Source organism: Oxyura jamaicensis, chromosome 9 (genome assembly GCF_011077185.1).
Source record: "Oxyura jamaicensis isolate SHBP4307 breed ruddy duck chromosome 9, BPBGC_Ojam_1.0, whole genome shotgun sequence".
NCBI classification, from domain to species: Eukaryota; Metazoa; Chordata; class Aves; order Anseriformes; family Anatidae; genus Oxyura; species Oxyura jamaicensis.
In genome coordinates, this window is record NC_048901.1 from 7377071 (window position 1) to 7404364 (window position 27294).

The window sequence follows — 27294 nt, forward strand, 5'->3', positions numbered from 1 at the left end:
GGTGTGTGGAGGTATACACATAAAGCATTAAAAATGCATATCAAATTAGTAACAATTAAGACAGCAAGGTTTAACACAGGCAAAGGGGTTTGCTTTTACATGTGCAGTGAGGGATGTACAGCTTAAATAAGTGGTATAATAGTCACTTCCAAAATTACTGCACCATGTAACTAGCATACATAGTCACAACCATTGTCCTTCTAGTGCATTCAGTCATTTGGATGCCTATTTCACAGATTCATTTATACTCTTGTTTTTCATACTCTGCAAACCTCCCTGATTTGCAGAGACAGTTCTGCTGGGCATGATGGAGCTGGCCTGATAATAAGTTTCTGCAATAAAAATAAATTAGTTCATAAGCTGTAGCGGGTGATCTCCTGAGGAGCTATAAAACCAGACTTGTATCTGCTTTACAAATAGAGCAGGGGGCTGGAAAATCACCTCTAAAAAGGCCATTCCACTTTGACAAGACATACTTTTCCTATGTGAAGGTAAGGATCCTAGGTAAAGTTTCTGTCTTCTGCAGATGGGTGCAATCACTGAGCTGATGAATATATTTGGCAGCAAGGAGAGAGGCAGGATTTGAGGCAGTGCAGCTGCAGTGTTTTATCAAAAAGCCCGATAGTCTACCTATTGGTCGAGTTTACTAGTTTGTGGATTTGTTCTTATGTCAGCAGCCCTTACAGTTAAGGATTCTTCAAGTACTTAACAGCATAAACTGTATGGAATCACACTAATTCCACATCCCCCACCACCTCCCCAGAAAAAAATACACTCAGTTCTGTGATCTCTGTAAAGCAATCACCTGAAGCTGGCAGGTAGGATCTCTTTTCCTCAAATGAATATATCCTAATTAAATGCTAATATGTGGGCAAGTCCTTTAATTGCTGATCATTTTTCTTTATTTTGCCTAATAACAATGTGTAAAGCTAAGTTTTTAGTCCTAGCATTTACCATTAAGCCACATGTTTGGTACTTTAATGTAGGTTGATAATCATGAATGTAGGATTTGTTGAAAAGGAAAATAAATCACTTTCTTTCTAGAGAATTTTTATTGTGCTACTTTGTGAAAGGAGTTAACTAAATTGTTTTCCCAGAAGGTAAGGAAAGATGAATGTAAAATCCCCTTTCAGAAGTAATGCAAGAGTTACTTTTTAGTAAGTAAATGAAGAACTGCTCAGTTTACCAGCTGTATCCCAAAATACTTCAGACAGACAACAGATGACTGCTTTGTTTGCAGAAATTTTGGCCTAACGTCTTGATAGAGAGATATAGAAGCAGGAGCCCTTACATTTATTTGAAATAGGTAAGAAGTACTCTGTTTTTCTTCCTCTTTGTGGCTTAAAACAAACAAAAAAAAACAAAAATCCTACTGTTGTTTGACTAGATGCTTTGGAATCACAAAAGGCATTTTTAGTTTCATTCCAGTGGATGTTTTATTTTGGCAAGGATTGTTGCTTCTAGCTGACTGAGCCCTTCTTATAAAAGTCTTCCTGGAACGTTCTTGATGTAGAATTGGAGTTCAGCATTTGTGCTCACTTAGAAATCAGTGTTCACAGGGAGCACACCCAGCCATGACAGCAGCATAAGTAATTTCCAAAAGACTATCCCTTAATGGGAAGGATCAGCCCTCAAATCTCTTTTTGTGCCCCTTCATGCTGTCATTAGTATCTCAGTATGAGTGAGAAATCAGATGAGAAGCAAGGTAACAAAGATACTAAAAAGCTTTTTTGGAAGATATTCTTCCCCCTGAATCCACCATGCTTGTTTACTAAAGGAGAAACTACTTTATACAGCATCCCCTTTCTCTAAACTTATTAAAATGATAATGGAAAGAACAGGGCATATCTGCTGAGTCAGCTGCTGCTTTATTATAAAACCAACTGGGGGGGGGGGGGGGGGCGGTAAAAATACCGTGATGTAGAGAGTTCATTGCAGAGTCAGTTCAATAAAACTTGCGCTTCCCAGTTCTGGCAAAGCTTTTGGACATTTCAAAGGGCTTGATAAAAAGCAATAGCCTTGTCTCCCACACATTAAAGCTTCATCAACGACATTATATGAGAAGAAGAAAAACCTGGCAGAACAGTAAAGCAAAGGGTAAGGTGTTCCTTAGATGGGTCAAGGTGCTCTAAGTTCCTCTTGCTTCACTGAAATAACAGCATTTTTTCTGGCAGCAGAACATCTGTAACCTCCGTCTGTGTCGAAGAAGCACATCTGTTCACAGTTATGGGTCAGTACCCATACAGGAAGCATAGTTGTACTGCACTCAGAGATGCTGGATCATAGCTCACAAAAAGCATTTTTAAACTCTTTAATTAGTGAAGGGACAGAAGGATAAAGTGAACGCGAATCAGATCCATGAGACTTAAAAACCTAGACAAATGCTTTCAACCTGATGAGCATCTAGATGTATGAGGCAACAATAGTAAGGTTTTCTTTCAATCTTTTATCTTTTAAAATGATTTACTTCAAAGCTCTGGTTCTGGAAAAAAAAATACCAAGGAATAAAATTTGTGTCAATACAGCAGCAAAGCACATGATAAGCATGGTAGGCTATCTGATCGTATGGAGTTCATAGCAAGACGTTTTCTGGAGTCATTTCTAACCTGACAGCCCACAGTTGTCAAGTTTTCCCCTCTCTTGTCAGTTAGCTTCTTGTGAATATGTTAACTTGAGAAGTAATAATGAAGCATACAGCATACAGTTTGCAATAACATCAAAAACAGTTTACCGTTCCTACAGTAGGCCTCATAAAGATCACATTTATTTCTTTTGGTTCTCTTAGCTCTTTAAAAGTATTTTAAGACAATTAACTTGTATATTCAACCTAAATATGCAGTCTTATATAAATACAGTTGTCTAATTGTAGTATTTGCCTAGAATGAAGTTATTCTCAGTCTGCTAAATTGAACAGTGCAAATGTTTCAGAAGAAGAGCAGCATCAAAAATTTTTGTCCTGTGGCAGGGAAGACACAGGAAAAGCCAATTTTAAAAGCTAAAATTTAAAATAACTTTGTATTTCATAACAATTATTCACTTGGTTCAAAAGAAGTAATGGACTTTTTTTTTTGAAACTTATGAATATTAATCTAAAGTAGACCGAGCTGATGTTTTCCCTTGGAATAGTTCTGCTTCTTCATAACCAAAGTTGAGTTTTTACGCTTTAAACCCATTTAATTCAGATTTATTGCTGTAAGAAAAAATATCAGCTGTTAACATCAAATTTATGACCATAAAATGTCCCACTACCCAGATGTTGAAAGTACTGTGTTAATCTCTCATTAGAAAGTAAATTTTATGTCCATTTTTCCCTGTTCTCTCTAACCATAAGAATTTCAGCATTTAGAAGCAATTTGATAGTGTCTTTTTTGTGTACTCTAAATTCCATTGTGAAACCCTTGAAGAAAGGTCACTGCTGTAGAAAAACAGTTTCTAACACATCAAACTTTGCAGTTGCTGGAGCAAATTGATCTAGTGACTGATCCTTCATTCTTAATTGATAATGGTAACTCATGCAATGTCATGGTGAGTATTTTTTGTTAAATATTAATTTGTGTGGACAGGAAGCACTGTATAACATTAAGGACTGGTTTATAAAATATTACTAGAATGTGAAAATGTCTGATATTTACATAAAAACATGTGGCAGTTTTATGTACTCATTCCTGGATTAACTTTCTTCTTTTCTAATTGAGGTTAACAAAATCTCTTCCCCACCCAATAATCTAGGGGCAATAACACTCTTGAAGATTAAATTATAGCTGAATTTCCATTGAAGAGTTAGGTAATACACCTAACTCTTGAGAGTTAGGTAACACACTGTGCTGCAATTAAAACTTTGTTTCTTTCTATGTTGTAGCAATTTTGTCTGAAATTGACAAATAGACATTAGAATGTCACTACATGTCATTAGACAAACACCTGCTCTGACATAATAGAATTCTGGGATTCCCTAACCCATTTAAGTAGTCAAAGCAAAATTACATATTTAAGGCAGTTTAACTCAGTCATCAGGATATAATTTTATGCTGATCTTGTGGTCGTAGTTTATTAATGACAGGTTAGTAAATATAAACATCAGTCTATCTAAACATTAACCATACACATTCAAAGACAAGCCAGTACTCTGAGTCTACCTTTTTTTTTTTTTTTTTTTAAATGCATGGTTATATACTATTTGTGATGCCTTCCTCTCCATCTAGTTCTACAAAAACTTGAGCTCTCTATTTATGCAGTTAGGAATGGAGAAATTTTTCACATTTCTGAACTGCACAACTCAGTCCTTATAAGATGCTTGAGTATCAGCACTTTTTCCTGGGTAAAATCCTGGATATATTCAAAGTGAATAAGCAATATAAAAACTAACTTTGGTTATCACAGTGAGACACAGTATAGGAAAAAAAAAAAAAAAAAAAAAAAAAAAACACTTCAGGATTTTGTCAGAGAAAACTTGCTTCAAGCATCACTTTCCAAAGATCTTAGTGCACAAGCTTGCAGGTGCTATATATGGGTTGCTAGCTTCCCCTGAAGTGCATGCTCCTGCATCTCTACTATTTGACACAACACACCATTTTTTGAATCTCAGGCATGTGGTGCAGGCATGTTTCGGCATGTTTAGTTGTGCATGCATTGCTGAAGTCACAAGGCTTTCAGCTGTTAAAGCTAACCTAGGGTTAGGTATTGGGAAAAAGTAGGCTGAATCAGTCCACTTTTCCTCAGCTCTCTTCAAACAAAGATACAGAAAGATGTTTTGAAAGTGGACACAATCACATTTCTCTACTTCCCAGTATTGTTTTGAAGGTAACTACATTAAGACTGCGTAGAGAACCAGAGAAGTAGAGGCAATACAAAGAAAAAAGTTATATACTTACATGCTGGGCATAGTCTAGAGAACAATTGCTGTGACAGGTAAGTTTGGTTTTCAGACAAGTTACAGAAGCACAAGCATAACAAATGTTTTATTGTATTTCTTATTACAAAGGTAAGGTTGCATTACAGTAGTATTTGCAAAGTTACAGAAGAGTTCTACTATTTTTTTCTGTCCCCTTCAAGTTGAGGGGTAGATGAGACTAGCAGTGATGGCAATAGGAGTAAAGCCTACTGTCTATTTACAAGCTAATTTCAGAACTAGCAAATGTAAAATTCCGGTGGTAAGTTAGACGAGGTTGATCATAATATAATTGAAGGATGTGAATCAGTCTGAGGGAGTCTTTCTACTATGCAGACTCAAGGCTTGTTATAATAGCATAGCTCACATTTCTTCTTACATTAATTTCACCTTTCAAGGACTAAGTACGCTGTCTGATAGAAGATATCAAAAGCTATCAGAGTATATTATGAGTTGCAGTGAGTGCAACAAATGAGTAGTACAGTGTTTTGTTTGTTTCAAAAATACTCAGAGCAGGTAAGTCTTCACACTTGCTTTCCTATTTGAACTATCGTACCAGTTACTGACAGACATTTTAGCAAAGTCTTATTAAGAAAGTTTACTTAATCACCATATAGCACAATGGTGTGGATACCATTATAGGAGTATTAGGCAAAGACATTCAGAAAGTGGATCATAAAGTTTCACATGGTGAAATATATGCCCATATGGCTTGTATGTGGTTGATGCTTCCTGATCAAATACATTAAGGAAGCTGCGAAGACTACTGCAGCAGACATGGCAGTGCACGGAAAAGAAATCTGGCAGAAGTGTTGAGAACAGTTAAAACACTGTAGGCTAGGGTTTGTGTTGATGTTTAAGGCTGGAGGGAAGCACATGATTGTCCTACTGAATGTTAGAAGGAGTTTTCCCAGAGAAATTTTGCTGTTTTTCTTGATAAGTGGACAGCTGACCAGTTGCTTTTCATTCTAGCAAATTATTGTGTTGATTGATAGCTTCAGTTAATTTCAGAAGTAGCCTTCTCACTGCAGACACAGCTGTGAATTCTAATCAACTAAAGCAATTAACTGCTATCTCTGTGGCTGCAGAGGAGCCAACTGCAGAACCAAATGTACTGAAAATGGTCAGTTGTAGATAACTGGGAAGAGTGAATTCATGCCTAACTTTTACTCCCTGCAACATTCCATCAGATTCCCTAAAGTTCCAATATTTAGGAACTGATTTGTCTCTGTTTTATTAGATCAAACTTTCTATTTTCACTATGTGTAGTTGTACTTATCTTAGCAACAGGTAAATGGGATTAAGAAGGAAAACATCATGTTTTGATTAAGCAAAATCAAAGGCTTTAACATTCACAGACTGGATAGAGTGTACGTACTCCATCCTGTGTCCTGGCGGAGTTCGGAAGACAGTCTGCAACAAGCTTCATTGAGAATAAACTTGGTACTAGAAAAAGGTAGAGAAGTTAGTAACTTCTTATAGTCACTATATAGCCCCTGGCATTTTTTATATATTTTTTTTGAAGCATAAGGGTGTTAAACCTAGTGTCCATCTTGGTTAAATATAACTTGCCAATGTTAGCTTCCCTTGTAGTTTCAGCTGGTTACAATTTTTTATTGTTGTTTTTTTTATTCCCTGTCCTAGGCCTTTAAATTGCAGCTATACAGTTCTTCTTTTTCAATGCAAGGTAAAAAGAAGTGATCAGCTTCAGGATTCTTTATGATCTATTTTACTAGTAATTTTGATGGTCAGAGATCTTAATAGGCTCTCTTGAGAATGATTTTAGATCATCTGGTAATTCCCTGTTTTTTGAAAGGTTTTTTTAATGTGTTATGAAACCTAGTGTAGATATATCAAGCCATACTACAGCAAAAGAAAAAAAAAAAAAAGCATTAAGACTGTATTATTTGGTGTTCTGATACAAAAGTAAAAGTTCTTCACAAGTAGTAGCTGCTGATACAGAAACTTGCATGAATAGGTTATTATCTGTAGAGCAAGAACATGAGAGAGACAGAAGTAGAACTGCAGCATAAAAATAACACCACTGGGTAGACCATTTATCCGGGTTTATGATACTCTACTGCTCAGGATTTTTCCCATCAATACTACGTAAATCTTTCTTTCACTAAATGGAAAATCTGATAGTTTTAAATGAAAAGAATAAAAGTCACCAGTATAAGAGAACTATGATATAAAAATTTCATGTCGATTTTAATAGAATAAGACCTCTTCTTTATATATTTTATAGAAAGAAAAAAGTTTTCTATTAAAAAAATTATAAGGTTTTATCAACAAGCATTGTACTTACTTCTTACAGTTACTATCCTCTAGTAAGTCAAAGACCCAAAAGAACATAAATAATATTAGCTCTTATTCATACTATATATTGATTTTCTTTGTCTCATTTGCATGTTGCATCTGCAAAGTGATAAACAAAGGAATTGTGCCCATGTTTCAAGCCTACTTGTTACTTCCAGCTGTTCCTGATTTGAAAATTGCAAGGCTGTAAACTAGCAAATTAAGATTTACCAGAATAGCTGAATTGTGCTGATGAATTGATGTAAAAGAAATTAAGGCTGTTGCTTAGTGTTTTAATTGGGGCAAGGGGGTTGGGGGAATGGTTATTGAATTTTTTATATATATATATATATATATATATATATATATATATATTTAATAGTCAGGGAGAATTTTAGGAAGTTTTCAGGTATTTCTGGGGACACAATTTAAGAATATATGCAAATATATTCACTGACACACTTATAAATAATGCTGTTTAGTGTTTTGCTATAATTGTTCCTCAAGTACATATTAGAGTAATTTGCCTTTTTTCAGAGTAGTGCAGGGTTAAGTTTAATAGGGGTATTTCTACATGCTAAACGAACACTATCACTTGGATATGTGGAGATAAACTTGCCTTTGGAATAGAATTGAGAAGAAATGGTTGTGATCTAAACGTTACTTTTGTATAAAATAAAACATACGCTTAGGTGATTAGACTATACCTTCTAATCTAAATCTAGTTTAGGATTGCTTTAATGCAAACAAAGAATTAAAGAACATCCACTGCTAGATGCAGCTTTATACAAAAAGTAATCTTTCAAGGTTTTAACCTGCATGGAGCTAACCATTTTGACCCAACCAAGAACTAGGCTATGCACTTTTTTCATTAAAGTCAGGGGGTTCCTGCACATCTTTAGCTTCAAGAATTCAAATTAGTAATTTTCTGGATCATGTATTCCCTTTCAAAATATCTGGATCAAGCTATTCCCTTTCAAAATATCTTAAATCTCAGCTTGTTCATGATACATGACTATAAACAAGATGATTCCACGTAGTTCACAATTCCTTCCTGTCAGGGTGCTGAGAGCACTGGTAGGTATTGAAGTCCCTGCCCACCTCCCCCTGGGGCCTCCAACTACACATGCACACCTCTCACCCGTGGGACGAGGTGCCCCATTCTGGTTCAGTTATATAGAGGAAAGCAGGCAGCATGGGAAAAGACAGGCATTGAAAGGTTGGTAATTTTAGTCTTCATTTATCTGAAGTTAAAATTAACTGTTGTTGGATCAATACAACATTATTGGTACAGGTTGTTTCTCTGTTTTCAGCTTTTAAAAATCAAGACAGCTTTCCAAGGGTTGACTAATATATGCATACAGCTCTTTAATTTAGTCCTCTTTGGAAGAACTTATGCAGGAAAGACTCAGAATTATACAGCCAAATTTATGCTGGGAAGTTCCAGTGGCAAGAAATTTCCCTTGGTGCAGATTTGACCTAACATTGGAACTGTCCCTTTATAGATGGCTTTCTGTATGCCAGCCCTCAAGCGGGTTTACTGCTGATAACCACCACAGAAATGGCCTTTTCATATGATTACTTATAAGTGAAGAAAGCACTAATTTTTTTAAAAACTCATAGAAACTGGTAATGTTTACAAGAAATTTTGCTGCCTTCTTGCTGTGATTGATGTTTACTTTATTGTTTATTTCCTTAAAAAAAAGGCCAACATCTCCTTTTTTTCTCCCTAATTCTATTATGTATAATTTACTATCAATGGCATAGAAAAACTTTCAAGAGTGTAGAAAATTTCAGGATAACAGAAATGCCTTTTTAATGCCTTTTTTTTTTTTTTTTTAATTTAATACAACTAAAAGAAGACTATTTTAACTTCAGAATATTTGGTCAAGATGTACTGCTATACCCCACTAGAATTCTCTGTGTTTGCCAAGAAAAAAAAAATGTAGAAGAGAAAATTTGGAATGAATAAAAAGTCAGATAGGAGTAGATACTATCAGAACTGCCTTTTTTTTTTTTTTTTTTTTTTTTTTTTCCTCCTTGAAAAGAGCATGAAAAACCCTTTGTAGTGTTCATAAAAACTACACTAAACTCTGAGAGGACACTAAACTCATTAAACTCTTAGAGGACACTAGCTGCTCAGAAAAGTCCTCCTGTTTGTAATGTAGGTATGCATTGCTATCAGCTCACAAACTGAAACGGGCAGTGATCACTGTCAAATGTTACTGTGCTTTTATGATTTATGGGAAAATTTTGTGGTACGAAGTATGCATGGAGACAACCAAATCTGGAGTTGTAATCTTGAAAATGTGTTCGTTTTCCCTTTAGATACTTCTTTAAAATGATCACCTGTTTGGAAAGTAATTATGTCAGTTCTTCACAGATTAGATTGAGGCACTTTATAATTAGCACTAAATTATGTTTCCTAACATCTCTCTGAACTAGAGGACTGTTATCCTAATTCTAGATGGATAACTGAAGCACAGATAGTTAAATGGCTTGTCTGAAACAACTCCAACAGGAAGAACCTAGGTCTCAATCTTAGTTACAATCTAATGCCTAAATCACAACATTGGTCCTCATCTTTTTCAGAACAATTAATCCTAGCAATTAACAATTTTAAATATATACATCATGAATCTTGGATTTGGAAAAATACATTTTAATAAAAAACTCTAAAATTAAAAACAATTTATTCTTATTGCTTAAAATACAAACTATACAAAGCTAGGTTATTTTTATATTTCAGAACAGGCTGTAGGTAGATGCCAAACTTTACTGAGCTCTTTACTAAAAGCAGAAGCACATTTGGAACTGTGTTTCTGATGTAAAGACAGCATAACACTCAAAAAATGTAATCACTCCTTCTTTCAGGCACATTGTGTAGCCACTCTTCATTCTTTTAGACTGCTCTTGTCAGAACAAACACAATTCAAGTATAGCTCTGATCCTACCCCAGACTCTGCTTTGCTTGATTTTTCTCTAAGAGAATTCATTTTGGTGGTGGCCTGGAACAATTCTCTCCAGGTCTCACATCTGTTCCAAGCCTCACTTATCGTGAAGAAATGAGATACGCATGATAATAAATAGGAGGAAACCTACTGAATTTGCAAGTTTAGATCTGAGCAGAATAAATCCAGTCACAATAACTAATGCAGATTCATTCTGAATCCTGCAACACTAATTTGGAATTTAGCTGTTCTAACTGAACACTTAAATATATAACATACATCACAGCTCTACCCAAATAACCAACATGGAACCAAATCTCTTCATTCTACGGAAAGGATAAATCTCCTTTCTTTGCTTGAACTTATTTTATCTGTTTATTCCTTTAAGCGCAAGCTGAATTTTATGTCAGAGTTGTTGTTGCAGGCTGTAACAGATTGTTAGGGTGGGTATCTTCAATTTCATTTTACTACATGATGATCCAACAGACAACTGCATTCACATGCAGTTACTACTCTTTTCTAGTGCAGCACCTTGTAAAAAGTGTGTTTCACTTTTCATGTTCATTTTTGGTACAGAATTCTGTGACATATTCTGTATTGCTGCGATTTTTTCTGTTCTTTCTGATATCCTCTGTATTTCTCATATATTTATTCTTTTGAAGTACTCCACAATTAATAGTGTTTGCTTAGGTACATGTGTCATACATTACCTTTGTATGTCAAATATAAAACGGTAGTTTCAGTAGACGATATTGGTTTTCTCCTGTATAATTTGTATTCCTAATATAATTAATACCAAAGCCTGAGTTCTAATATCTTTCTTGCAAGCACTGTAACTGAAAGTAGAAATTTTAAAAAATTAAGAATTTGATTGTCTAAGTCTTACTTCCCCTTCAGGTCAATGAAGCTGCTTATACAAGATCGTTCACAACCACCTATTGACTGGAGGCAGTCTGTACACAGACGTTCCTTGCCCCTGTCCTTCTGGTTGGTAAATACTTCTGCTTTATTTTGTTCTGTCTGTATGTTACAGTAAAGGAAAACAGAGCATTCTAGTTTTAACCTACCATCTTAATTTGTTCAGCTTAAAATGTGGGGGGCATATTTTGGACTTGATTCAAATAGGTAGTTAAGTTTAAAATGTCTTATATGGAGCCTAATAAATTCATTGCTTGGTCCAGCTGAGGCAGCTGGAATCAGAATTTTGGTTGTTCTATTGTTCTCAATACTTTTTCTTCTCTAAATATAAATCTCTCTGCTTTTTATTCTTTAGAGAAAAAATCTGATATTCTGATTAGAAAAATGAGCAATCACAGGGTAAATTTTTTGCTCAGATGGTTGCTGTAATTCTTCTGTGCTTGTTATTCATCCAGTTTCTTCACTGAAATTAAGCACTTGGACATGCTCAGTAAATAATACAATCCTGCTGTGGTGCTAGAAGGCACCTCCAGAGTTACAGAGTCCAGTCATCTTGTATGACAAGTCTTTCAATCTGTCATAAATCAGCCCTGCTTTGCTCTGTCTTAAATGTAATTTGTTTTGTTCCTTTCTCTGTTACTTCTTTAGAAACCTACTATCATCTGAAACATATTCACAGCTATTTATATGCAGATATTCTTGAACTGGGATTGTCTTGTGATTTAAATAAGTGCTTTATACTGTCAGCTTTCTAAGCTTCTTATGAAGTCCATAATATTCCTTTTACCTTCTTCTTAGCTTCCTTTTGAAAATAGGCTTGCCTTCTGTTGATTGTTCCACCTTCTTCTAGATTTCTTTCAGATGGAAATCATCTTTCTTTCTTACAGATAACTGCAGCTGCCCACTGTATTCCAGATACAGTCTTCCCAAGGATATGTCTGATAACATTGACGTACCTTCTCTAGAGTAGTCTCCTGATACATTGCAGTAAAATCACTCAGGTGACTGCGTTATACTGTAGCCCACTGGACTGCTACTGTTTTTTTTTTATCTTACCCTCTTACTTCCATCATTTTCTATTGCTGATCTCCCAATTCATAGCAGAAAGTCTCTGCATGATAATCATAACTTTTATTTTTATTTCTAGTATAGCCACACAATACTTGTGTAATAACCTATTTCTTGCATCAGTGAAAGTCAGATTTCATCGGCACCTTTTGAGCTAAGGAATTAATAAAACTACTGAAATCAGTTCTGACAGTGATCCTTAAAGGACTTCAGTAGTAACTTTGCTCCATCTTAATGCTTCTCCATTCTAAGTTATTAAGTCCCCTTAAAATTATTATGTCCATTATTATGTCCCCTTAAACTATGTTCTTACCCACCATACAGTTTTTCTAGCACTCCCTATTTTCTACAGTGGTAGCAAATTCCCATGTGCTGCCACTAGGCTTTTCTCAGATTTCTGTTCATAAGTAAAATTTTTCATTTTTCACAGTTCTTTTAAATTCAGTAGCTCTTAATGAATTCAGCTACTTTATGTGCAAAGGTAATGAATATATGCTAAAAAGCAGAATGCATTGTTAGAGTGGACTCGACCTTTGAGTGAAATTATATTTAAGGGAAAATTTCTGCTACAAAGAAGTCTATAAAAGAAAGCAACACTTTCAGAGCCACAATAAGAATCTCAAGAAAAGTATCTTTTTCTATTAAGTATCATAAAGCTCTTCAGGATAATGCAATGTTCCTTAGACCTTGTGATCATTAACATCCCTATTTATCTGTTTAAAGGATATAGCCCAGATGTCATATGATGACATTCTAGGTGTATTTAGCAATTCGGATGTAAGTGGAGGCTAGTTTCCATTTTAGGATATATTTTTCCTGACTCCGTGGTTTCTGTGAAAGTAACAGTCAGTGATAAACTTTTTAAAATCCTCTTTTGTGCCTATTTAGTCTTTCATTTCCCAGCTTACTGGACTGATTGTGAATTCAAGGCTATGACTATCAAACAGGAAAATTTTTGAATTTGACTTTTTTTTTGTTTTTAGGCCTTTTCCATACCAGTATAACTGATGATAGTTTATACTTTTTAAAAAAACTGGTGTTTGCATAATCAGAGATTTTAAAACCTATAGCAGTGGCTCAGTCGTGCACCTTCTCTGTCAGTCAGTGCTGCCGCTGAAAGGTCCTCCTGCCCTTTCAGTCCCAACAGCTGGCTCCACGCCACAATGACTGCTCCCTCAGTTGTCACAAAGGACACAGCCAAGCTATCACTGGTGCCAAAGGACTATGTTTAGGATACACCCACATTATTCTGATTTTAAAAATGGCTCTTGAAGATCCATCTCGCTTTAGCCTCTTCTTCCTAGACATCTGGATCTGGAGCACTACCTATATTTTTTTGTGGTTGAAGACCTGCTAACAGATATGTAAAAACTCTATAACTTAGCTTCTAATGTTCTGAGTTAGATTCTTTTCTAATAATGAAAGGCTTTTACATGTTCTGAATGAATATTGACATCTGTTTTGACAGTATTGTTTGAGTGTTTTCATAGTAATTATTTTTGAAAAAGGAAAAAACAGTTTGAAATGCTACTCTAGGCTGAGTTCCAATGAGGATAATTACATGCTACCTCTTACTAATCCCCTTCCAGTGTTGCTGCTTATAATATTCCTTGGCTGTTGTCCTTAAACTATTGCTCACTGCTGCTCAGCAGAAGCCACCCTTCCTTTCAGAGCTGGGTATGATTCATCGCTGAGTGACAAAGTCTTTGTATATTGTGGAAATGAAGTTGTCCTGGAATTTCAAAACTGTTTGATTTTCATCTACATCCCTTCAATCAGATCACAACTGATCTAGAGCAGGTCTGCTTTCACAGGTGCGTTTTCCTTTTTCTAGAGGTGAGAAGAAACTGGAGTATGCTCTTCAAGCTTTATTGAAGCAGTGCAGATATTTCATCCATTAGCTGTGGCCACTTTATGTAAGCTGAAGACCTGTGAGCCTGCTTTTGCCTTGACTGTGCTGTCCAAGAAGCAAGACCAACTGCTAATAGCTAACAGCATCATTGAATGGAGACAGGTGATACAGTGTGATCAGAGAACTGATTTATTTTGCCTACTCAAAAAAAAATCAGTAGCTCTCACATTCTTCATAAGTCTGGCCTACACATGAAATGATCTCTTTGTACCATGCTAAAAATTAGCAGATTTTGAAGAGTTGCCATATTAATCCTAACAAGAAATTTATAATAATTCCCATAGAATTAATGTTTTCTTTAAAAAAAAAAAAAAAGAAAAGAAAAAAGAAAAAAAGTAATTTGAATTTTTGATCCATGAAGAGTGCAGAAAAAAAAAAAAAAAAATGAAGCATCTTTCTTTCCCTATGATTTACCCTCTGTATCAGTAAATGGTCCTCCAGAAACGACAACATCCTTGGTTCTGTGGCACCTCCCATTTTTTTCATGGTTGAGATGAGAGTTTTGTAGCTATCTCAGAGTGGGAAAGGCTGTTTTGTTTTCCTTAGCCAAATCAGTAGCCTTGTTTTCAGAACACAGTGTCACTGATGGGAATAACAGTTCGTTTTGGTGAGAACTGAACTGGTTCACAGTGTAACGATTATGATAAATGTCGCCTCTGTGGTTTGACTGAACCAAAACAACTTGGCATTTCCAAGCAATTAAAATGCAAGCGATGAAGATTACATGGTTAGAAGAAAAGAAAAAAAGAAGATGAAAAAGAATAAAAAAATTGGATGTGGATAACTGAATTGCAGCTGGGGCAGGTCAGATTTACAGCATAAAACCTGGGCCAAAGTCCCATGTGAATCTAGAAGGGATGGGCTAGAAATTGATAATGTAGAGAAAAAAGGGACACAATCTTCCTCTTTGGAATTTTGGTCCCACTGATGTGGCATGGGCTCGCCTCCTTGTCTCTTCCCGAAAGCTTGATCACTTCAATATCTTTTTACCCCTGCTGTTTACAGAAGGCAAGAGAGAACAAAACAGACTTGTGAATAGTATAGCAAATGATGTGTCGGAATGTGGAGGATTTGCTGTTTGAGCTAGCAATATTTAATTCCTCTGTAAATAGGCAGTGAGTTTAGACAGGAAAAAACAAAACAAACAAAAAAACAGCTTGTCAATACTATACATTTTTACTGTCTTTTAAACCCTTCGTTGTACTTGCTGGTATCCTACAAGTTTGTGAGATCACTTGAGGAGGCTCTGCTACATCTGCAACAATAATCAGTATTATAAGGTTCTGCTTCATCTTTCTCCCTCTATTTCCACTAGTTTTTGCTGGGATAAGGTCTCACATAGATTGCACTGTAAAAGTGGGAATATTAGTATAAACATTTTTATGTTCCAGTGGCTTCCCTGCAGTTATGCTGCTTTTTATGTTGGTGGAGAGCCTGGTCCACAAAGGTGGTAATAATCTAATATTTTAAGGGGCGGAGGAAAAAGAAAAATGGGAAGGAACTTGGAAATAGTAGTTCACTGCATTTTAAGCATAGTTGACTGAAGAATCACGTCTGGTGATATTGAGAAGGGAATTTAATATGCTCAAAAATTACCAGTGGAAAAGGTGTAACCACATTAGTGGGCAGATCGCTGGGCTGTGTAATAAAATGAGAATTTTGCAGCAAATGTGCTGTCAACAGAGAGGAGAAGCTAGCATGGACTAGGAGACAAATACAGTTCTTCAAATGAATGCAAAAATACAAAAATTCCTTAGAGAAAAAAGACTAAAAATATTACAAAAACATAATACATGTGACAGAGACTGTCACAGAAAACTGTCAGGGTAATAATGCTCTCTATCAATTAAATGAGTGTGATGACTGATTTGATAGCTGTGAAGTTAGTGACATAATCTAGTAGTAATAACGCCTTTAGCAAGTTCCTGGTATATTTAGGTTTGTTGTATTTTAATACATTAGTTTGATGTGTAATTTAATTCTGCTTTACTTCTATCTCATTTAAGATGTTAACAAGCCCCAACAGAAATTATGCAGAGAATGCAAAATGAGATTTTTGTCAGTTCCAATTGTAATGACTCATATGTAAAAAAGCATAAAGGCTTAGAGAAATACATACATAGGTTTAACAGCAATGGTAACGTTCTTCGGGATTTGAATATACTTATTCTTTAACCACTCAGTTTATGTAGACTCAGAACTCTAACTTGCGATTCAGCCAGGACTTTACAGGAAGTGTTTTAACAAAAGGTAAAGCCAGGAGAATTTCTGTTTAAGCATGGTGAGTTTTACATGAAAGCATTATAATCTTCATTGCAAACTGCGCAGTTCCTCAGACATTGCTACTGAGTATTATTCATAAAAAAAAAAAAAAGTATTTTTGCTTCTAATTCATGGAGATGTTCATGTGTTTGAAATCTGGGTGAACCAGACCAAAATTAGCATCAACACACTAACATGCACGTGTATCTGCCTACACACATCTAAAATAATAAAGAGAAAATTTGCAGCCTTCCATAGATTTCATGAAAGTAATTTTGATATGCAGAATTGGCGAAACAGTTTGATTTTTTTTAAAATTAAAAAAAAAAAAAAACATCAGTATAGAACATCTTTTCCATTGCAAGTAGGTTTGCTTTTCAAATTAAAAAATAAATAAATAAATAAATAAATAAATAAATAAGATTATTTTGGTGTTTTCTAAACCACTGCCATTCTTTTTATTTTTAAGTTGCTGTTGTAGCTAATGATTCAATTAAAATTATTTAATATCTGTAAAGAAACACCCCAATTTTTATCCTAAATTCACATGGGCAATTTTTTCTCAAAATTCAAGAATTTTCTGATGATAAAATGAATTTTCCTACCTGCCTTTAGTGTCTTTTTTGAAATCATGAAATGCCGTGTGATATGTTGCCCTGTTCAGCTATAATAAGACTTTCACAAGAATTCCTTTAACTTCAGTGTTATGGGAGGTAAGTCACTTATGGGAGATAGTCACTTAAGTATAAGTCCTTAGCAAGAGTGTAATATCCATGTGTAATAACCATCTTCTAATAAGAAAACAAAATCAAGATACCACAAATAATATTATGAATTGTTCCTATATATTATCAACTTCAGAACAGAAGCCCTTTTACCTGCATCCGATATATTTTATCCTCTGCATAAAACACATGCAAACTCTTCTAGTCATCAGAATACTGCGAATACGGTGAGCAGTGCCGGACTAATTTGAAAAGGGAATAGATTAACTGATTTGTTCCCTCCCATAAACTGACCGGGGGACAATAACAAACTTTTATCTTGTTAATCCTGATATTTTACCCTTCTTGTTATATATACCTCTGTATGTAATAAGGAAATGGTACCCTAAGAACAATAATAAGCAGGTAATCATAAGAAGCAAATGTGATTCCTACAAGAGTATTTAACTGGAAAATGACTAAAAAGATGTACAAACTAAAGATAATTTATTTAAAAAATAAAAAATAAAAAAAATCCAGTGCTTTTTGTTAAATAAAAGATCTCCATGAAGGATGCCAAGCAATATCAAAACTAAAAAAAATCTTGCACTATATAAAAGAGAGAAAAAATCTAATCTGACTCTTTCTGGAGTCCTATATCAGCAGCCCTTAGCTTGTATGGGATATCAGCTATTTACACAATTATAATCTGTATGGGACAGTCCCAATCCCAGTGTAGCCTAGAGTTTTGCTTTTGATTTCCTTGAGGTGATTTCAGAGAACCTCTACTGATTTAAATCATCTACAATCTTATTCATCACAGGCTTTATAAAATATTTACCATTGGTAGCATTCAGTGCTACATATTCCAGGAAGTACTGGTATAGCCTGGGAATATAGGACTGAGTTGCTGGTGTCTCCAAAACCTTTTTGTGAAACCACTGTGAAGGCTGGAAGTCCTTGGAATGCAATAGCTGGCCAATTTATTTCCATGGTACCGTCCTAATTTTTCAAGTATAAATAGTACTTTTGGTTGCATGACATGAAATAAATGCAGTTTTCAGCAAATACCAAGGAGCAGCATTGTGCTATAGATACACCAAGAGAAATTGTACTAATCCCACAACCCATTTGGCAGGCCCATCATATCCAAAAGGTCTGTTGCTTTCTGTATGATTTGAGCCACTGACTTGAGAACTGAAAGAAGTCATTGTAAAGCCCAGAAAAAGGGACCTAATATTAACAGCGTGAGTTTGGGGAGATGTGATTTTGGTTTTGTTTCTTTGTTTTTTGTTGGTTTGGTTGGTTTGTTTTCTTGTTTTTGTTTTTTAATCTTAGGGTGTTTTAATAAAATATGAAATATGGAAAGAAAAAAAATGTCTAAAGGTGAGTTTTTGAGACCTCCTGGGTAGTTTATTTCTGATCAGATAAAACATCCATATGAAAATAAACTGATATTTATCTAATATCGGTTATGCACAATTTCCGGTATTTTTCTAGCAGCTTTTTTCCTTTGTGATGACCTATATTTTTTTACAGATACCATTGTTATTGAAAAGATGGAGAAGCATTGATGTTAGCTTATTCTGGGGGGTTAGCACACAACAGGAACGTTGTAGATGGGAATGGGATGTCCCAGATGTGCTATTCCCAGTAACTGTTACTGTTGATCCTAAAAGGTAGTACCTAGGAGAATTCGATATCCAGTGGGTCAAGCATTCTGAAACTCTGGAGGTAGCAATTTTCTGGTGTAATACTGATGTTAGTGAAGAGACATTGACCAGCAGAGACAGATGGATAAGCAGGATGCACAGAAGGTACAAGACCAACTATTTAGAAAAGATGCCAGCTATAAATATAACACATTGAAAGTTGCTTTACAGTGTTCAGCCTGTCCATCCCACTTTTCTGTCTGGGACCTACGTTAACATTGTACACTTAAGACATTATATCATTATTCTTGTTTTAGTGCATTTCATGCCTATAGATTTAATATAAACAGAGGTGCTGACAGGAGCTTCAGTTTAAACAGGTTTAAATGTGAATTTGACTTTATGATTTTCATCAGGGAAAAAGACTAAACAGTTTAAGTTGATTAAATTTTCTTAAAGCTGTAGCTAAATATAATGAAAGCCATTTGTGCTTTTTTTTTTTTGGTAGGAAAAATGAGTGTCTCAATGTTAGTGACTGACAGCTTCATGCAATGAATTCTTTTCCTGTGAAACAAAGTCAAAACACTTTCCATTTTTCATAAACTTTTGCAAGGAAGTTTCAGTTTTCTGATTTTTAGAGGAAGCAAAGCTTTCCCATTTAAGTGGTAGCTTACTAGAGCAAACTGTGTATGTCAAATTACTAAAAACACAGATCATTCTAAATATTCTTCAAACATTATGTTTTCCCATACTAGGGGCATCACGGTGATCTTTTCTTTCCCTTTTTCATTAAATTTCTCCTCTATTATTTTTATTTATGAAAAGCTCTATAAAGACAAAACCCAGAGCTCTGATTCAATCTAAGTACCTGTTTAAACATGGACCAACATCCAAGAACACAAAATCACATGAAAAAAAAGCTGTTTTAGTTTTGAACTTAGAAATAAGTAAGTAAGTCGGGTCCTTAAAGTTAAGTGTTTGCCAGAGGTATTCTTTCATGCAAGAAATGGAAAGTCCTGGGAGCTTTGATTAGAAAGGGAAAAGCATTTCTCTGACACACTGAGATGAATCTTGGAAAACATCTTGTCAAATTTTCAAGTATGTACGGACAAATTTTCTTAAGTGCAGTACTTCAAACACTGCATTGTTCTGCCTATGGCCAATACTCATCCTCATATGTTTTGTGGGCAGAATAGATTAACAGTGGCTCTTTTATATTTTTAATTGTTACCTTAAATCACCAATGTTTTGGGAAGTCATCTGAGAAATCATAGGTGCACACTTTTCCTCTCGAGTCTTAAAGCAGTCTAGGATTTTCTGATGGAGAAATACAAAGCAATTTAGTTAAACACATAAGGGGCTCTAGGGAAGAGCTAAATGGAAGAAGCTGTTGCAAACTGTTGTAAAGCTGCCTTTGAACTTCTCCAAGAGTTCTGCAGCACCTCTCTGTGAAAGAGAATGATATTGCGATACAGAGAATTCCTTTCTGCAAAGATAACATGGGCTGATATTACCTGAAACAAATACTGATTTTTATCCGTTTATGCCTTGATGTTTGATCTCCTTTTGCCTAAAGGCTCCATTTTCAGGGAGTAGTACTTACCTACACATCAAAACTGAGAACCATTCAGAAAGTGAAATATTGATTTTATTGCTGAGGTATTGAAGGGAAGTTTCTCCAGAGATTTGACCTGTCCCATGGAACATAGATTTACATTACCATGTGATCACTAGCAAAGAAAAAAAAAAATAATAATAATTTGATAAAAGCAGAACTTCAGTGCTCATATAAATAAACCTTAGCAAGAAATTTTGTTAATACTAAGGCTTTCTGACAATGTGCAGCTGATAATGTCTGTCGTAGCCATCACAAGGAAGTGAAGTTTGGGAGTACTGAAATTTTGAGACAGATACTGTAAATTAGGGGCATAGATCTCTGAAAATTAAACCTGAACTTTGTATAGATTTGCCTAAAGGAGTCTTAGAAAGATGTTCTGATGTCCAAATAAGAAAACTAGTGCACAGTATGTCAATGACTAAAGTCAAAGAAAATATTTTGGCCAGAAGCAATTTTGCTTGTAGTTTTTGAGTGTAAATATCTTCAGGTAAAATGTACCTATCCATTACATGATGCTTTCCTCGACCACGGTTTGTGAATGGATCTAGGAACCTTCAGGTTTGAATATGCACTGGTGATTAGAGCAGATTTATAGTATTGCAGATTGTCACTGACAGTAAACTGCAAAGAATAATCATTTAAAATGTCATTGCAGTATAGTTAAACTAAGGTTTTTGTGTCTTGAGTACCTTCAGTGTTAGATAACCTGTAAGGTCTGTGAACTGCAACTAAGCAATTCAAACTCTATTCAAGGGGAGTACTGCATCCAAATGCAGACTTTTTTGTCAGCTTGTCACTGAAATGGGTGTTTGGGATGCTTTTTGGGGTGCCTGGGATGCTTTTTGTGGTAGAAGCATTTTGAATGTCGTTGCTTTCAGAGTCATTGCTTGCCGCTGAGTGGAAATAGTACTTCCAGTATTCATAGTAGTACAAAATTTTCTTGTTGTTAATAACTTCCTCGTTACGGTGAGAGGACACCAGCTCTGAACAGAGGTAATTTGGGGACAAAAAATGAGATATATCTGTTCAGTATATACCTGGGATGGCTAAGTGCTGATTGGGCAAGTCCAACAGATCCTAGACAGCATCCAACCAACACAGGTCAATTTTCTTAGAAAAGCAAAGCTAGGAAAGCTTCAGCTTTATTTTGATCCCGAAAGTGATTAATCCTCTTCCTGTTCTAGCAAGTTATAGAAATATGCTTACTCAAAAAAATCAATCCTTTCTGATAAGTTTTAGGAATAATTTAATAATCCTGGCTCCAGTGTGATTTTCCGTGGGACAGGAACTCAGAGACAAATGTTGTGTGTCAGTGCAAGGTTGTTTTTTGAAGTTGCTTGAAAAAATCAGATTAGACATCATAGACTGTCACTTTTCAGTGCACATTGTCAAAGTTGCACATTTTTGTTGCAAGCTTATTTGGCATCTTCTGTGCTCTTGTTTTTAGAAGTCATGCAATTCACTGGTGGTAACTTTGAAGAAAAAATCTTTCCATAATAAATCAAAATAAATTATAATCCTAGTTATTTCTTCTGCATTGTAAGTGATAACTTGGATAGCTGGTGGGTTTGAATAGTTGGCCACTTATTCCCTCTGGCATCATGAGAAGTGACATAGCTGCCGTGTGCCTCAGATACCATTCACCTCCCCATGAATTGATTATGCAAATCTTGTGTTTAAAGCAAGTTTAGAAACTTAGAAAAGCAAAACAGGTTTGTATTGAGTGTATACATACCAGCTGGTAAAATTAAATTCTTCTAAAGTTAGCGTATGTAGAGAGAGAGCAATTCCCAGATCTTGTGTGTCACACTTACATCTGTTACCAAGAGTCTGTATAGAGGTAGACACTGACAATTCTTCCAGGCATGTTTTTCAATTTCCCCTCCCCCCTCCCCCCCGTTTTTTCATTTTCCCCTCCTCAGCTACTTCACTGAGCTACTTCTCATCTGTTCTGTTTGTTTGTTTGTTTTTAACCAGATTAAAAGCTTATGATTAGCTCTGTCATCCTCTAATATTTTAGGCCATATTTTTTGACACCATTTCCTTCACTTCTTGGATATTTTTTGAGCATAAAATAAGATTATTGCAGTTTTCATACTTGCCAGGCCTGCCATAGGAACAATCCTTGGGGATAACTGTCTTGCAATATTTGGAAACATATCCCTCTTGTGTCGCTAGATTGCAATTTTCCAAGGATATCTTTGGATAGCTCCACTATTAGATTTGTTCAGAAAGTCAGAGAGGTCAGTGAGTGCATGGGAAAGAGGATCAGTAGAGGCAGCAAAGGCAACCATCTGTAATGATTCATTCCACTAAGAGATTTCATCCTAATACAAATTATTCTGGAACCAGTGCTTGGACTGTTGCCATACAACTCTTTCAGGTATTAGAAATACATAACTAGCAAAGCTTCTTGATCCCACTATGTATCTAATGCAATATCCACCTTATTTTACTGAAGTTGGTGCATTTGATAAACAGACTTGGAGGAAAGATTCTCCTGGAAGCATCAGGTCCTGAGCTGTCCCAGCGTGTGGCTGGCTGGCATACAGGCTGCCCGGCTACAAGGAGCAGGCAAGTGCAGATTGCCTCCCCCGCTGCTTTGCTTGAGAGTTGCCATGAGACTTATGGTCAAATATTCTGAGACATTGTCTAATATGCACCAGTACAATAGTCATGTGCTTTCTGCTGGAGGATGGAGATGATAAATATCTCTATTTAAGAAAAGACTTATTGTTCAGTAATAGGATTGGTTTATAAGTTTGGTTATTACTGGAGACAGTGTGAAAAATCTGGCAAAGTAACTTAAGTGGTAAGTGGATTTTCTCTTGCATAAAATGACCATCTCTCTGTCAGCTATCAAAACTGTGAAAGCATGCTTGGAGACGCACCAAATATAACATTGCTATTAACTTCCTCTTAACTTAGCCATAATTGCTTCATGATCTGGAATGTACAACTCAGATTGGCTTACTTAGGGAACAAAAATCTCCTGTTCTTGCCATGTAGAATCAAATAATGAGGAGTAAATAACAGAAACTTTTCTAATTATAAGGAAGTTCCTCTTTCTGTGAAGACTTTCCAGTGGAAAGTAATAGATGCAGGTTTAAAAAAAAAAAAAAAAAAAATCACCCATGGCCTGTGACAAGACATTTAAAAAAAATTCTTGTTTGAATCCAATCCACCCACTCATTTGTAAAACATGCAGTTAACTAGATCTTAAACAAAAGGCAGTAAAGACAAATAGCTGGACACAGCGATTAGCAATAAAAATGGTCATGAGTACTTTTTTTCCCACTGTTTGGAAAATTATTTTTATTGTGAAACAGAATCAGAGTGGCTTTTTAAAAGTTGTTTGTTTGTTTTGTTTTGAATGTGCATTTTTAAAATGCATTCATAGGAACATGCTACACAAAAATGCTTTGGGCTGCATCATTGCACCTGCAGTACCTTCTGTGATAAGCAAAGGCCATAAATACTGTTCTGGGGTTATGGAGCCTTCTTTTCTAGATTTTTTTCCTTCTTCTAAATTGTGTTGTGGGTCTTTGGGTCTTATTTCTAAACCTGCGATATACATGGTTTATCCTGTATATGATTAGAAGGACTGCAGAGGGCATGGGTTTTTAAAGGACTTAAAGCTCTCGTGCTCATGGATTTTTTATTTGCACGTGTTAGTACATAAAAAGTACAAAAACAGTTCTGAAATATCTTGGATGTTTTTGATCATGGTCCCTATAAAGTACCATGGCAATTAATGAAAAGACTCCTAAAAACTTCAGCAGAACTGGATCTGATTCTAAGTCCTTCACGGATGGGGAGCAGTTGCATGTACCTCTTAGCAAATGATGCACATTTAAACTAATCTCAGGCTTCACCACAATTTGGAAGTCCCATGCCCTCTGCCTAAGCCAGGGCAGATGTTCTATACTCAGGAAGATTTTCAGAATCCCAAAGGACTTTTCTACTATAATGTGTAAATGTACACTGCAGGTTGCTCTCCCCTTTCTGTGACCTGGGAGCACTTGCTAAGTTCCACATACACCTCACTGCAAAATTAGCCATCCCAAAAAAAGGTAGTTAGTGTCTGCACAAGGTGGGATTCATCTAAACTGTGTCTGAATGCAGAAGATGTGGATGTCTGAGGCATTCATCTGTTTTCTTTACAGTCAATGGAGAGAAATAGGGGAGTAGTTCATCTGTTTCAGAGGTCTAATTTAGTTTGAGAGGAATCGTGACCTAAAAATGTCTGATTATGCTTGTTTTGCTTCCAAGTATTCTCTTTCTGAGGAGGAAGATGGGGTTTTGTTTTTGGTTTGCTTGTTTTAAATGGCAAAACAAAGAGGAGGACAATGAGACAAAAATCTAAATTTCTGATCAAGAAATATATCTCAGGGTATTGATACACAGCACTCCCTAATCCAGCAATGAAAGCTGCACAGGTATGCAACTGTGACAATAAAGTTTTGATGACAGCAGAAGTGTTACAAACATTATATAACTGAACTTTAAGACCTTTCATTACTATGTGGCCATGAGTCCAAAATAATATTAAAAAATAAAAAATGGGAGGGAACAATGAAAACAGTTTAATAAAATTGTTCATATTTATGCCTAAACTGGCATCTGAGGTATAGTTTATCACAAACTTCAGGGAAGAAACCTTTTAAAAACTGCAAGCTCATAACAGGCATGTAATTCTAGTAATCATAGGGTTTTATTTTATAAGCATTCACTTAACCACTGCACAACAAAAAAGTAACACTCCACTATTGCTATTCTCACATTTCATAACAGCGCACAGAGAATTCCATTATGATGTTCTCCAGAATTTATGCAATGACTACATTTAAGAGAATATACAATGCACTCTTCTGCTGGCATGAAGTAAATTGTCACTTTCATGTTTATTGGACTCAGAAACCTTTTTGAAAGAGATCCCATGTTAACACTTGTGCTGAGTAGAGACTGTATCAGGAAATATGCTGTTACATCTTGGCTTGAAAAGAGGAAGCATATGCATTTCTGGATCTGCTTTTTCTTGCCAGCAGTATTTGGTGTGAGATTTTTTAATGTCCTTTTAAAGTGAGAAAACAATCCTATTGTAATCCTTTCTTATTGACTTAATGCCAGCGTACACCTCAGCTCCCCCACCTTCATGGATATGGTGAAAATGAGGAGTCATCTTCTCTCACCCACAGGGTATGATAATGTGGGATTTTGAGAGAGGTTTAAACTCTTTTCATCTACATAGTCATCCCATACCTTCCATACCACAAACCATCAAAAGTTTAAATTTTCAGGCATGTGGCTATCTCTAATCAGATAGGTTACACTTTGTTGCTTATAAAGCCCTCTTAAAAGTTTACCCTTTTATAAAGATTGTTTTCAAAATAAGCTACTTAGATTTCAATCATAAACTTTGATTCAGCCAGACACGATCATCAACCGTTAGTTCTTACTGAACTACATTTCTCAGCACTGTTGGGAGCCAGCCTTTCTGTCCATGTAGACGACCATAAGTGGTTCAAAGACTTAAAGTGTCTTTTTAGTTTGACTTATGCTAAACATAACGAGAGTTTTCTTGCTTCAAGTGTCTACTGAAATGGTTGCCTGTACTTTTAATCAAACTCCACCTTCATTTAGGTTACTTTCAGTAATAATACATATCTTTTTAGCAGTTTTTTATTATTATTATTTTATAATTTCAAAGGCTTTTAAGCATACCTGTCAAGCTAAATTCTGTACAGCTAAACTTCTTGTTCACTAAACTGAGCAAAAAAAAAAAAAGGGCATAAGCATACTTCTCATTCTGGTCTTCTCTGCGTTGTAACTGTGCAGTCTAGAATTCCCTTGCAAAATAGAATCCTAGAATCATTATGGTTGGGAAAGACCTCCAAGATCATCTGGTCCAGCCATCACCCTACTACCAGTGTCACACACTAAACCATGTCCCTAAGTACCAAGTCCAACCTCTCCTAAGCACCCCCAGTGACGGTGATGCCACACCTTCCCTCATTCCTCACACCTGCCAACTCATTCCAACGCCTGGCTGCTCTTCTCTGGACACACTCCAGGGCCTCGATGTCCTTGTTCTGAGAGGCCCAAAACTGAACACAGCACTTGAGGTGTGGCCTCACCGGAGCAGAGTACTGGGGGAAGATCACCTCCCTGTTCCTGCTGGCTGCACTGTTCCTGATACAAGCCAGGATGTCGTTGGCCTTCTTGGCCACCTGGGCACACTGCTGGCTCATGTTCAGGCAAGCATCAATCGGCACCCCCAGATAAACACATATCAACAATTTACTAAACATGTAAACAGCCTGTTATGATATATGTACTTGATTTTAATCGCAGAAGCAATTCTGCGGAAAATTCATTTAGGCATATAAGCCTAAATTCAGATAAAAACATCCTTTTATGCTTATGTTAAATTTCCTAAATGAAATCCTATGAGAGCACTGGAAGTGCAAGTATTAGGTCATTTCAGATATTAGATGGTGAAAACATTCCCTTATTCCTACATGTCTGATCTGAATACTAATTTAGCAGTGTTATAAATATTGATTGCCTCACTAAAAAATTGTATAAGGTAAAATGTGCATAATTATGACTTTCATTAGATCTGTGGGAGCTAGCATGAGTTTAAGTGTCTCCTAGATGGAGAGCAGATCTGTAGATTCATTTGTTATAGTGCTTTCTGCTAGGACTTTCTTAGCTTATACACAAAGCTGAGCTGAAAATAGTATGGGAGGAAACTATCAGAGAGTCTAGGTATGTTCAACCACGAGTAAAAAAAGACTTTCCAAGCTGAAAGTGCAAGTGTACTTCACTATGTTTGAATACACCTGTTGGTTACCCACAGGTCTTCCTAAATACAATGGGCTTCTTTGTAGGTAAATCCTTTTTAAGGATCAAAGCTTAAATAACTTGGAATGTTCATATTCGTTCTACTAAATAATACATTAAAATGCTTTCTTACCGGAGTGGAATGCAGCCTAGCACAGCCTTTGATGAACAGCAGAA

General features: G+C 35.8%; 1 long non-coding RNA gene across 4 annotated transcripts in view; it reads left to right on the forward strand.

The window, feature by feature from the left end:
• Positions 1 to 27294, forward strand: part of LOC118171390 — a 126295-nt gene that overhangs the window by 13386 nt on the left and 85615 nt on the right. For 2 of the 4 annotated variants that reach the window (XR_004753182.1, XR_004753180.1), the window contains exons 1-2: positions 610 to 818; positions 1241 to 1306. The exons of 1 other annotated variant lie outside the window; for it this stretch is intronic. This is a non-coding gene — a long non-coding RNA (uncharacterized LOC118171390). Of the gene's footprint in view, positions 1 to 609; positions 819 to 1240; positions 1307 to 27294 lie in introns of those variants that run through there. One more of the 4 variants, XR_004753181.1, reaches the window with a different exon arrangement.